Here is a 14422-nt window from a genome sequence, read left to right as displayed (position 1 = left end):
TCATGGTTGACCGTATCTTTCGGGCAGTTACTAGTGTGTTTTCGGGGCGGATAATTGTGAGGAAGATGGCTTTTGGGCGGGAAAAAAGGAAAGTGGATTCTGAGTGCAGAAACTTTCAGGAGGAATGGACAAGTTCGTACTTTTTCCTGCAGCAGCATGAAAAAGCGTTGTGTCTTATCTGTAAAGAAACTGTGTCGGTGTTTAAAGAACACAAATCAAGAGACACTACGAAGCATAAAAACAAGTACGATGTTTACGTCGGATCATCCCGCGAAGCAAAAATTTCAAAGTTACGCAACGAAATTGGAGGACTGAAGAAACTCTTCAACAAAGAATGAAGCAGCAGTGAGGGCAAGTTTTCGGGTGGGTCACATTTTGAGTAGAGAGGCGAAGCCATTTTCTGACGGCAAGACGGTACAAAAATGTGTGCTAGCTATTGTGGAAGAAATGTGCCCAGAAAAGAAAAGTGTGGTTGAAACTGTCAGTCTTTCTCGCATGACTGTTACGAGACGAGTTGAAGATTTGGGGAGCAACCTTCTGTCACAACTGCAGAGCGCAGCTGAGACTTTTGAGGTGTTTTCGATTGCCGCTGACGAGTCTGCAGATATCAGTGACACTGCCCAACTATTAGTGTTTATTCGGGGTACAAACAGTGCATTTCAAATTACTGAAGAACTTGGTGCAATGCAAAGCATGCATGGTACCACCACTGCTGAAGATTTGTTTCGAGACGTGTCTGCGGTAATTAACAAACTTGGACTTCCTTGGAATAAATTGGTAGGTGTGACAACAGACGGTGCGCGAAGTATGATGGGACGTCACAAACAACTGGTTGCCAAAATACGTCAAAGGTCCTTGAATGCAACGGTTCACGACCTATCGAGCTGCATTGCATTATTCACCAGCAACATCTATATGGCAAGGTTCTAAACTTAAAGCACGTTATGAAGGTTTTCATCGAAACTGTGAACTTTATCAAATCACACGCATTAAATCACAGGACTTTCAATGAGTTTCTGAGTGACATTGAATCAGAACAAGAAGCTGTCGTGTATCACAGTGAAGTTCGTTGGTTAAGTCGAGGAAAGACGTTGAAACGCTTTTTCAATCTGAGGCATAAAATTGATATTTTCATGACAGAAAAATCTAAAGAAGTGCCGGAGCTCAGCGATTCATCGTGGCTGCGGGATTTGGCGATTTTGTGCGACATCACGTGCCACTTGAATGAACTTAACGTAAAGCTGCAAGGTAAAAGTAAATTGATCTCGGGCGTATATGCAGACATCAAGGCTCTTGAAACAAAGCTACAATTATTCGTACAACAAAGTGAAAAAAATCAATTTCTGCACTTTCCGACGTGCACAACATTGCTTCAGTAACAGTCTGATGTTGCCTTTTCGAAGACAAGAATAATCAGCCTTTTGAAGCTGTTGCAAGAAAACTTTAACGAACGATTTTCCGATTTTCGTGACCTGGGCGATGAAGTACGTCTTTTTTCAAAATCCGTTTTCGGCAGATCCATCAACTGCACCAGCCATACTGCAACTAGAACTCATTGAACTGCAATGTCAGGCATCTCTACACTTCAAGTTTCGCGAACAACAATTAACAGAGTTTTATGCTCAACTCTCACCTGAAGATTTTCCAAACCTCAGGAAGCAAGCGCTGAAAATGGTTTCAGTGTTTGCTAGCACGTACGTATGTGAACAAACATTTTCTGTGTTAAAACGAGCGAAACCATTATTCCAAAATCGTATGTGTCAAGTTTTGAACCAGACATTGAAAAGTTAGTTTCTGCAAAGCAACCACAAACATCGCACTAATAAATTGTAAGTACCAAAAGATTGTCTGTATGTGTGAAGGATTTTCTTATGTTTGCGATATTAAAAGCTGCAATTAAACGACCGCGTAGGATTTGTATGCCAGAAGATGTTCTGGCCTGCGAAGATCCTGCTAAATCTTAATGTGGCCCATTGGGCACTGAAAAGCAATGAATCACATTATTAAGACTTAGTACAGTTTTCTCCAATAGATGGCAGAATTCAAGAATTAAAAATTTAGCCCTCTTTTCAACGAATGTGCAGAGAATTTTAACAATAATAGTTACTGTGAGGAATTACTAAGATATACCTGAAATGAAAAATAAATACTTCTGTAAACATTCAAAAAAATATGTTTCTTGAAAACTACCAGTAACATGAAACACTAGCAGTCATTTCAAATATAATGCTTTTAAATTAAGACGCTCCCAGATTGAGTCTGCTCTAAAGTGCTGATAAATAGTTTGATCTTTTTGGAAGGTGTTAAATTCGGGTGTGCACGTCCAATATTTGCACCTAATCACTAAATAATAAATAGACTTGATTAAATAACAGTAGGTTTGAATCTTAACAGATAAGATTTTCCTTACATCGCTCTGGATTTACACCTACCCATAGAATGATATAAGCTTTCTTAAATTTTGTGTTGTAGGGTGAAGAATGTCGTTATTCTGTTAAATTTGTTAGTGTGCTCTAAATATTTGCAGGCTAATCATTAAATAATTACATAACTTCGTGAGATTTCTGGAATTCCACTTACCATTTGCAGGTAATCTTATAAAATTATAAGCACTTCCTTTACGTTTAGGGCAGGTCACTCCTTACTTGCATCTGATCAAGAAAGTACATATTTAGAAACTTCTGTTCTCACAGTCAGAGAAGGCTGGTGGAAACCGTATTTTTTGTGGTGTCTGTGGGAACGAAAATAGGTTATTGCACCTGGGAAATTATTAATGAATTCTTTATACGAACACTAACCAAATTCTGTGAAACCTTCGTCAGTTGCATGCGGTGTTCTGTATATTGGAGACTTCTCTTCATGTGTTTAATTGTTCTTACATAAAATTTACTGTGCTAATACGACCAATAAGTAAGAACATTAATTTTATCTCATGAAAGAAAGATAACGTAACATTCAACGGTTTGCTTTCCTTGAATTTATTATTATTATTATTAATAGAGTTCATTGTTCTCATTTTACGTAAAGTTTTGTGTTCATTTTAAATTTTTAGTTGACACTATACCCTCTTCGTATATTGATTACAGAACTGTGCGAAGGCAAAATAAGTGTAGACCTATTCCATATAAATTTATTGGCATTAGTATTATGAATCATAATGTGCAAGACTTTTGGTCCAGTATTTTTATTATTTAGCTTCGCTTTTCTTCATTTTTTTGATAATTGCGATGATGAGTGATGATTAATGAAATTGATGAAGGTGCACTCACAAAGAATATACATGCCCAGAATAGAACTAGATAACGGGAACTTGTAGCGAGATCGGAAGTAGACCAATTAACGCGTTCGGTTACCCAGTCTGCATGTGTGGTACTTTTAGATTGCACTCACTGTACATTACTTCCTAGCAGGGTGCGAAATTCTGGTGGGGGGAATTAGCCCCAACAATCTTGCCCTCAAAAATCCCCCTCACCAAAAATTTCCGGAGGGGGGAGAGTTTTTGTTACGACAAACAAAAAATCAATAATTACTTTTAATTTAAAATATACTTTACTGAGAATAATATCGAAAACACAAAATTAGTGTGGTTGTGAGTGTTCAATGCTTCTCTCTCTCTCAAGAGATCTAATCAATATCTATATCAATATGCACAATAAAGTAAAACAAGAATGCATGACAGTAATAACTATAAAATCTAATTGATTTTCATTAAAATGAAGCAAAAACTAAATAAAAACTTACAAAATATAAACCACTTCAACTATTTCATAATTTATTAACATCTTTAACCAGTTAATAAAGGAAGTAGTTTGACGTTTATAATATCTGATATATCGCGTGAGGCACCTAAAAGTACCACCTGAAATAGTGAAGAAACCAGAAACAGTAGCGATGTGAGGTTTTCGGGAAACAATAATATCAAATGGGGCTCGTAAATCGGAGGTATGGGGTGGGTCGAAAAATATCGACAAATGGGGCATCTGGAGCAAAGTCATATTTTTTTTTTAATGGAACGATATACAATAACATGCATAATATAAAAGAGCACACGCAGAGAAACACAACGCCGTTGGTCTCATGCATCTACTGCACATAGGAACGAAGATATGGCCATGTGAAAATATGTAAACAAACTAACAAGTGGCCCACTTGACCGTCAGTACCACGGCATGTACAAGTATGAGATGTCGGAAGCCATTGGACAAGATGAAGACAGAACGTGTTAAAGGAAGAAAAAATACAGTAGACATCGTCAGCACCATGTATTTGACAGTGTTACAGCATAATGAAAATGACCATGACAGTATGTCGAAGAACCACTGCGTAAGAAGCGAAAACCTGTCAAAGTGTGTGTTCAAAGTGGTGGCCGTCAGCTGCGATACAGGCAACGAGGCGCCCACGCAAAGATCGTTGCACAGAATGTAGCATCTCGTAGGGAATGTCCCTACAGGCCGCAGTAATGCGGTGTTGCATATCCTCTGGAGTTGTTGGCACATCCCGGTAGACAATGTCCTTCAGCTTTCCCCAAAGGAAAAAGTCTAACGGTGTCAAATCTGGGGAACGAGCCGGCCATTTGACAGGCCCTCCACGACCAATCCAACGATTTGGAAATGTATTTTCCACACATGCTGTAGCGCGTCTTGCACTGTGAGCTGGGCACCCGTCATGTTGGTACCACATTTCCCTCCTTGTCTGAAGTGGTATGTCCTCCAATAGTACAGGCAGTTCATGTTGTAAAAACTGTATGTATCGGTCAGCATTCAGTGTCCCTTGTATAAAAAAAGGGCCAATGAGATGTTCACCCACTATAACACACCACACGTTCACACTCCATGGGCGCTGGCGTTCCACTTGGCGAAGCCAATGTGGATTTGTCACCGACCAATAGTGCATGTTCCTTAGGTTGACATTTCCATGATTGGTAAAAGTTGCCTCGTCAGTGAAGAGGATACGTGACAAATCGGGTGTGTCGTGTCGTAACATCCATGTGCAAAACCGAACACGGTCCACAAAATCATTCCCGTGAAGTTCCTGATTGAGGGAGATATGATATGGGTGAAACTTGTGTGTGTGTGCAGAATGCGCAATACACATCGCTGACTCATCCCAGCATCCCTGGCAATTTCACGGGAGCTAACGTGCGGATTCACAGCAACAGCGGCGAGAACATTCGTTGCACCTGCCTCACCTGTAGTTGGCTTGTTCCGCACACGTACTCGTGGTGTTACACTACCCATGTCTCTTAATTTAATAAATAACTTACCAAACAGACGTCGAGATGGCTGTCGTCTGTCCGGATATCTCTCTGCGTACACACGGTAGGCTTCAGAGGCATTCTTTCGGCGTTCCCCATAAATCAGGATCATGTCCGCTTTTTCTATGTTCGTGAACACCATAATCTTCGCTCTTACCATTACGACTTCTTGCTATGAACTAACACGATCTCGTGGACCTGCTATCAAAATTTGCTCTGCGTAAAGGCAGTTCTGTCAGGCACCTGAGAAGTCTTACATGCCGTGGTACTGACGGTCAAGTGGGCCACTTGTTAGTTTGTTTACATATTTTCACATGACCATATCTTCGTTCCTATGTGCAGTAGATGCATGGGACCAACGGCGTTGTGTTTCTCTGCGTGTGCTCTTTTATATTATGCATGTTATTGTATAACGTTCCATTTAAAAAAATATGACTTTGCTCCAGATGCCCCATTTGTCGATATTTTTCGACCCACCCCATACCTCCGATTTACGAGCCCCATTTGATATTATTGTTTCCCGCAAACCTCACATCGCTACTGTTTCTGGTTTCTTCGGTATTTCAGGTGGTATGTATATTTATATACATTTTTTTATTTACTTTAATCAAACTGTTAAAATATTTTACAGAAGCCTTTCTATAATAATAAAAACATATCTATATGTCTGGTGCCGAAAAGCATGCCAGTTTGAAAGATGTTTTTTTTTAAAAATAAGAAAACGATTTAAATTTAAAAAATCAACAAAAAATATTTTTTTAATAAAAATATAGCAAGAACATACACATATAGGAATTGAAACAGTAAAAGAGAAGGAATGAAATAGAAAATGAGGCAAGAATTGAAAGAAAGAATGAAATAGAGAGAAAAATGAGAAAGTATTAAGTAACCTTGTTGCAGTTATTCATTTTGGAAAGTAACTCCCCTTACTTTTACAGCTTCGAAGGCTTTCACAATGGCTGTCACTTTCCAATCAGTTGGATCCCCCGCTGAAGGGACATAATATTTCAGATATTGGATTAAACTGTAGGTCCCATCCGGATTATCCTATCTGTGCATAAAATGGATTTGAAACAAGCTGAAGAGTTACACGACACAGCGTTGGAACGCGCCAGCTACTTCTTGGGATGTGCCGCTTAAATGTAATCGAAAACCGGAAAAAACAACTGAGTTTCCGTTCCACTTAACCAATTCAACTGAGGAAAAACATTGCATATCCTTTTTCTCTGGATCAAGGCCGCCAACAGTCCCAGCGGACGAATCCAGCGACAATAAGCATATCCAATTAAAAACTCGCCCAATTGTTCAGCTCCCGATAGCTTGCGTCTTCTTTCGTCAACGGAAAGGTGTAATCAGCTCGGCATCACGTGATCGTTTCTTTTTGCGAGCCATTAGACCGAACAATATGTCCATGATGAGAGGATTCTATCGGAGTTCTACAAATAGACTCGTGCTCTGTTGATTATAAGGCCGGGAAGTTTAGTCGGGCAGAAGAAAAGGGCTATATGTGCTGTTGCTAGTTCTGTTCATATTATTATTCTTGTTGCTGTCTGTTCTTTAGGATGGTGTCGAGATGTACAGTGTTGCCACATAAGGGAAGGGAAATTCGTAGAATTTTAGGTGAAAGGGGAATTTCATAAAAATATCGAATTTGCAGAGAATGCTTTTATGGAGTGTAGCTCTATATGATGCGGAAACATGGACACTAAGAACAATTGAGAAAAAAGCGTCTACAAGCTCTGGAAATGTATGGAGGCGAACGGAACAGTGCTAGAAGGGGTTGAGGAGAAGAGTTCAATGCTGGAGACAATCATGAAGAGAAAGATAAATTGTTGGGTCACTGGATGAGAAGAAACTGTATCCTAAGGGATGCTATTGAAGGAATGGTCGAGGGAAAGAAAATCCGGGTAAGAAGAGGATTCCAAATGATTGACGACAACAAAATAAATGGGCCTTACGATGCTACAAAGCGAAGAGCTGAAGATCGAACAGCATGGAGATTGCAAGGAGAAACTTGACGCTGGGAAGAAAACAATGAATGAATGAATGTAGTGATGTGTGACATAAGATTCGTTTTCTTTTTCGCGTAGTTTATACCCTAAATATATTAATATGTTTTTAATTTTATTTTATTTCATTTGGTTTTAAGTCAACTTTGTGTACACAGAGACTAATCGGAACGGGACCTACAGTTTAAAGTGAGACCACTGTGAAATATGTCTCCACTGGGTATCGAACCCGAGACCTCTTGGTGAGAAAGCGACGAGGTTTCCTCTACACCATCCGGGTGACACTAATATTTTTTTTGGAGTTGGGGGAAATTTACATCTTCCCATTATTATGTAACTCTTGCAGTTATTGTAATAATTGGGCAAGCACAAACCTAATCTTAGTTAACATTTCGACATTCTAGTATTTTTCTCAATTTGCTGTCAACAAGCATTATTAACTGAACATCATCTATTTCTGGTTTATTGAAAATATTAGCAACAATTGGAGTTAGGAAGGGATCATAACAATAATATTAATTCTATTTGCTGAAGTCTTGTGGGAGATTTTAGTTTCTGTTACATAAAGGGAAATTTTGGACGAGAAAGGGGATTTTTAATCTTTCTGGTTATGGCAGTACTGCTCGGATCTCGAAATGCATAGTGTTATGCTAAGTTCCAAGGACATTTGAGTCAGATATTGTATGCATACGCGACCCAGACAAAGTCAAGATTATTCCAAATCGAGACAAGAATAAGTCCAGACCCGTCGTGACCGAGACGGGTGTTTGTAAATTGTGAAGAGAACGAGAACGTGACCAATATTTTTCGACACAAGAACGATAAACACAACTGTCCACGTACGAGACGAGATGATAACTGTAAAAAGTCTCATCTCGTTTCATCATGCGAGATATTGTTCCGAATGTATGCAAACGCGCATGGCAGGTTCACAATTGTCAGTCATTAATAGGGAGCGGAAGTTGATGAAATGTCATCTTTTGTCTGACATCTCGGACACGATGCCAATTAAATATTCACATATTACACTTCGTCTAGAACCCAAAAAAGGTAATTTTAAAGTGCATTTTTTGCCAATTTTCAGGATTATGTCATTTTCCCCGATTTTCGGCATTTTCCCGTAATTTTTTTGCAAATATTCGGTGTATTGTTTCGTCATATTTTGTCATTTTGGTAATATTTTTGAGTCTTTTCACCAAGGTGAACATAGGCCTATATAGCACCTGGTATATCTTGCAGGATTGCAATTTACGAGCAAAATAAATGGTGAACTGGTGTCCAGGTGTCCGTTTGGGGCAAACTAGGAAATTAATGCATTTTACACCAATTCATTCAGTGTATAAGTTTTTTCATTAAATTGTTTTAAAATTATTCGGTTGTTTCCATTGTAAATCCTCGTTGCATATTTTGATTGAATGTGCATGTGGTGTCATTTGGTGCCTTTTTCTTTGAAAGCAAGATTGCATTTTGTTTAATTTCCTTTGAATTTCAATTTTTAACCTGAAACTAACAAATTTAATGGCCATTTTTTACGTCATTTTTTCCCATTTTTTAGGACATTCTATAGGTCATATACTTATATTTTTTAGGTCATCAACTTCCGCTCCCTACTCATTAATGTATTAACTTTGCAATTGCGATAAACACACACACACACACAGATATATACGCTTTCCCTTTGGCTCTGGGTCAAGATACTGCGTGTCTCCAGTGCATAACAAGTACTAAGAGTTGTTCAAAGTAGTGGTCAACTTCATTCACACATTCCCCATTCCCGGCATATTTTGATGAAATTTTGAAGAAGGAAAAGAAACATCAAGAACGTGATGGATGAATAATAAGGGAGATTTTAGAGAATTCTCTTGCACCTGCGGACAAAAATTGTGAACTGCCAGTGTTGCCAACCAAGAATTAGAGTATCCTCTAAAATTTCACCTTTTTTTCTTACGTAGCCCATAAAGCCGTTATTTCCAAATCCATCAAGTGTTCTATATGAGCCAAATTGGTCGAAAACCAAAGTTTAATATCACAGCAGTCATGAAACTCTGATTTAAGACACCATGATAATTGCGTATCTCGTTTTCTCCCCTGAAATTAGCATTCCGAAACCAAAAAATTTACATTGATCTATTAATTAGTTTATAGAAGTATTGGATAAACTGGAATCAAAATACATTTTGAAATATCTTAATGAGCAATTATTTGTAAAGCAGAATAACCGATGTAAATATAACTTACAATTTCCATTCAAAAAGCGCTCAAATTTAGGATTACAAGCTTTCTGGAACACCGAGTAGGATGTTCAGAGTTTGCAACACTCACGTCAGCTACCATCTCGAAGTTTGAGTTGGTCACACTGAAATTGGGGAAGACATAGTAAGAGTGGCTCGAAATTTTACTTCTCCTGCACGTTACGAAGTTTCTCCCTTTTAGAAAAACAAACACGTGCTGCCACACTTACAATCCATAATTGGTTTCATCATTAGCAACCCACCGAGAGTTACGAGAACGACTAGAGACGCCCCACCGCGCCTCGGGCGAATATGTAACCATCAAAAGGACGTCACTTTCAGCCAAACAGCGGGGTTCCAGCGTTTAAGGCACGTGCAGATCTGAAATAAATAATGGCACCTTGCAGCACAAACCGAGGCTGTTAATTATTTCAGTTCCTATCATTTCTATCTTGTTATTAACTTCTCAAACGAAGTGACATACCGGGAAACGATTCACTCGCTCAATTCTTAGGATACTGTAGAGCAGTGGCGGCGATTAGGGGGAGCGTGGAGGGGCGGTAGCCCCCAATTTTTGTCACTTTTGTCCCCGCACTATGTTAAACCTTACGTACAGTCACGGACACTTAAGCAAGCCCTAGATATCTGACCACCAAGCGCCTTGTGAGTAGACAACCCAACCAACATTGCAATTCTGCGGCTTGTATACCAGTCACGGATATACATCTCGGTAAATTGAGCAGTGATGCCAAAGAGAAATACGAAATGAAGATTGCCGGACATAATGTCTCGTCTTCTCGACATGGAATAATACTCGGTCCACGTTATGTTCCTTTATTTAATGTTGTTTGGGAACGAACCTGACGGACTTTGTTTATATTTTCATGCCTTGCGTTACAGAAAATTCTATATTTAAAATTATATTAATATTTTGAACGAAAATAATACCTAGAGAAACATCCAACAAGTTTTCAACTTCCAAGTGAATGTTCAAATAACAGTAAATAGAGAAGCACGATGTGCGAAACATGGGATATTTCACAGAAAGAATGCGTCTATTTTTGACATACGTGGTTTCTATTAATAGACAATGAAACAATTATGAGTGAAATTAAGATGCATTTTCTGCTTCAGGTATTGAGGTGACTGGAGAAAAGGAAATGTATTGTTATTGATAGAGTGTTGGTTAACGTACAGAGCTTTCATCGGCGAGACCTTGGTTCGACCAACAAGGGATTTTATTCATTCCTTTTTATTAGTTAAGATATACGTAATATTGTTTTCTTTGCAATTTGACGAAAGGATACACATCACGTTTGATCTTTTAATCTGTCCTTTTATTCTTCTAATAGGTTCTCTAATACAACAGGATATTATATAATATATTAGTAGAGTTTGGAATACCTAAGAAGCTTGTTAGTATGATAAAAATATGCACCAGTGAAACAGAAAGTAAAATTCGTGTGGGTATTAATATGTCTGACAAATTTACAATTCATGATGGGTTAAAACAAGGAGATGCATTATCTCCATTGCTCTTTAATTTTGCCTTAGAATATGCTGTTAGGAACGTAAAAGAAACTAAAGAAGGACTAAAATTAAATGGTGTGACTCAGTTGTTAGCATATGCAGATGATGTAGACTTTCAGGGGGATGATGTGAATACAATTAAGAATAATGCTAAAATATTTTTCAAAACTGCTAAAGAGATAGGTTTGGAAGTTAACAAAGAGAAAACTAAATATATGCTTACAGGCCGAAACCAAGTGTTAGGTAATAATCAAAATCTAATTATTGATAACAACTCGTTTGAACCAGTTTCCAAATTCAAATACTTAGGAGTAATATTAAAAAATGAAAATTATATTAAAGAGGAAATAAAAAGTAGGCTTCATTCAGAAAACGCATGTTACTTCTCTCTTTATAAACTCTTGCCTTCTCGTTTAATATCTAAGAATCTAAAAGTTAAAATATACAAAACAGCAATTTTGCCTGTAGTATTATATGGGTGTGAAACTTGGTCCTTACATTGAAAGAGGAACATAAATTAAGAGTATTTGAAAATTAGATCCTTAGGAAAATCTTTGGACCTAAAAGGGATGAGGAGACAGGTGAGTGGAGAAGGTTACATAATTTAGAAGTACATAATTTGTATTCATGTCCAGATATTATTAGAATAATTAATTCAAGAAGACTTAGGTGGGCCGGCCATGTGGCACGAATGGGAGAGGAAAGAGGAGTTTACAGGATTCTTGTTGGGAAACCTGATGGTAAGAGACCTGTAGGAAGGCCAAGAAGAAGATGGAGGGACAACGTTGAGATGGACCTAAGGGAAATCGGTAGGGATGGAAAAGAGTATATAGAACTTACTCAAGATAGGGAAAGATGGAAGGCCTGTGTTTCTGCAGCCATGAACCTTCAGGTTTAAGAAGGCTAGGGAGTTAGTTAGTTAGTTAACACAACAGGATATAGAGATTCTTTATCTAGGCGATGGATATATTCTCAATGGTTCCGTTGCTACGATTTACCACTCCCTTCCACGCACTTGTCATATTTATTTACTTTGTTCATATCAACGCACGAAATACCATGAATCTAATTTAAACCAGGCAGATATAGTAAGAACAAGAAACACACCTCGCATTGAAGTTTCCAGGCACGAGTTCTGGCTTCCTTGCGAGAGTGATTAATCCTGTGTGTCTATTTATCATCTTCGTCTAAAAGACATTCGGTAACAGTGTCGTATGGGCACAACGTATTTCTTTATTTTTACAGAAGAAACTACTTACGGAAATGAGTTTCTGTAGCATGTTGAAAGTTCGTGGAGGTCTTTTCTTTCGTCCTGGAATCTATGTGACCGGGAATTCATGTGTTTTTCAAGAAAAATATCTCTCAGACGCACAATAGACGTTCCTTTTATTTGCTTCCTCTACGTGTACCGGATGTTGCGTACGTTTCATGACGTAACTCCCTGTCAGTGTTTCAAACCACGCCGTTGTTTTCGTTGTTTTAGAACAAGATTTTTAAACCATGTTCACCTTGACTATGCTTGCCTAACCTAAATCAACCTAACCTAACCTTAACGGAAATTTTTCGTGGGGCTATCCGTGAATGGTTTTTAGTTCTATCCGTCAATGGTTTGTGTACCATTCACGGATAGCCCCAAAAACCATTCACGGATAGCCCCACGAACCATTTCCGGTAAGGTTAGGTTAGGCAAGCATTACTAAAATTAAAAATAATAAATTCCGTGCATAGTAGGCTAAGTATTTTTCGGCGAAGAAGGTTGGAAACACTGCATACCCACTGATTATGTACAACGCGACTCAGGCGGAGCCTGAAAAATTGAAATTATTTTCGTGAAAAAAGCAAAACGCAACCTTCAAGAATCTTTCGCAATGCAGAATACATAAGTACGAATGTTAAAAATGCCGAAATAAACGAGTGAGACATGTTGTGCCCATATGACACTGTTACCAAATATTCCTCATTACCTATGGAGAGACCAAAGCGACTCAAATAACAAGAGAACAGAAAATGCAAAACTCACCTGTTTACTCATGTTATTACATTGGGAATTAGCAATTTGAAAATAAACTTTCGTTATAGTCGACTACTTGCGAAAGAGCTTCGTGTTGTCGAGTATTGGTTATCGTGTCGGACTAGCATGCGGTTAACTTGAGTTCGATCCCAGCGGAAGGTAACTTTTTTTGGTCTAATTTCATCCAACCTTATTTATAAAACAGCTTTTTTAAAAACCTTTTTAAATGCATGCCACTTCGTATGTTGGTAATCTGAAAGGAGTAAAGATGAAAATTTGAAAGCAGGTTCGTTGTTCCGGAGCTATATGTATTTGTGTATGTGTTGGTAAAAAAAACAGCCACGTGATCGTTGAGATCGCTTCCTAGTTGTTAATGCTAACGTTAAAGCGAAAACGCTATCCTTTCCGTTAAGAATGACAGTAGCTATATTCTATCAACACACACCAACTTTCACGTTCCCCGTAAAATTATTACCTGTTCACGTTTCAAAATAGTGAGTGCTGTTTAAAGTAATACTTTGATACTTGCGTTTTCATGATCGAATCCAAAGTAATACGAAACTTTTTTGCCGGAAAATTACATTGAAACCTTTAATATCTGTTTGCGTTGTTATATTGATATCATATATTGAAAGAATAAACATAGATAATTTTGCTTAAACCAACTTATAAATGATATTAAATTAAGTGGATCATACCCTGATGTGAAGCGTAAGATGCGCGATCAGAAAGCTTGAATGTTTCATCGAAATCTCCAAGGAACAATGCATTATTTATGAACAGTTTACATTGCATGACTTATGAACACTGAAATGTATTCTTATACTCGAATAGGAATTTAGTTATTAATATAAATAAACAAGAGAGAAGAACACATGTTAGTCTGATGACTAAAATTATAATCTCAATTAAATATCTAGGGTTTTTCTTTCAGGAAAATGCACACAAGTTACAAACTGCGATTATTCTCTTACGTTCTTCTAAGAAGAAGAGGCTACGGTTTGGGACTGGACTTTGTATAGTGGTAAGGTACCCTGTAGTTTCTTTTTACCGGTAATATTAATTAAAGGAATACACCTACTAGGTACTATCCCCCGTTTTTTCACATTTTTTCTCAGTTGTCACACATGTCAATTTTCTCCATATCCCCTATATTCCCAATATACACAAACATCCATGCCCGAAACGAGTATTAATAATATTGAGTACCAGCCAACAATTTCCGAGGATAATTTTGATACCCGGTTCAGGCACAAGTGGTTGGGATGCCACTTTAAACTGTAGGTCCAGCCGGGATTAGCTTTTTACTGTGTATAAAGTGGACATGAAAATAAAAAGGAAATCGAGGAGAGCACTTGAAGGTTTCGATGCTTTTCAAGTGCCTTGA

Source organism: Lepisma saccharinum, chromosome 6 (assembly GCF_977018435.1).
Source record: "Lepisma saccharinum chromosome 6, izLepSacc3.1, whole genome shotgun sequence".
Lineage (NCBI taxonomy): Eukaryota > Metazoa > Arthropoda > Insecta > Zygentoma > Lepismatidae > Lepisma > Lepisma saccharinum.
The sequence above is the reverse complement of the archived record's forward strand: the minus strand, read 5'-3'. Positions refer to the sequence as shown.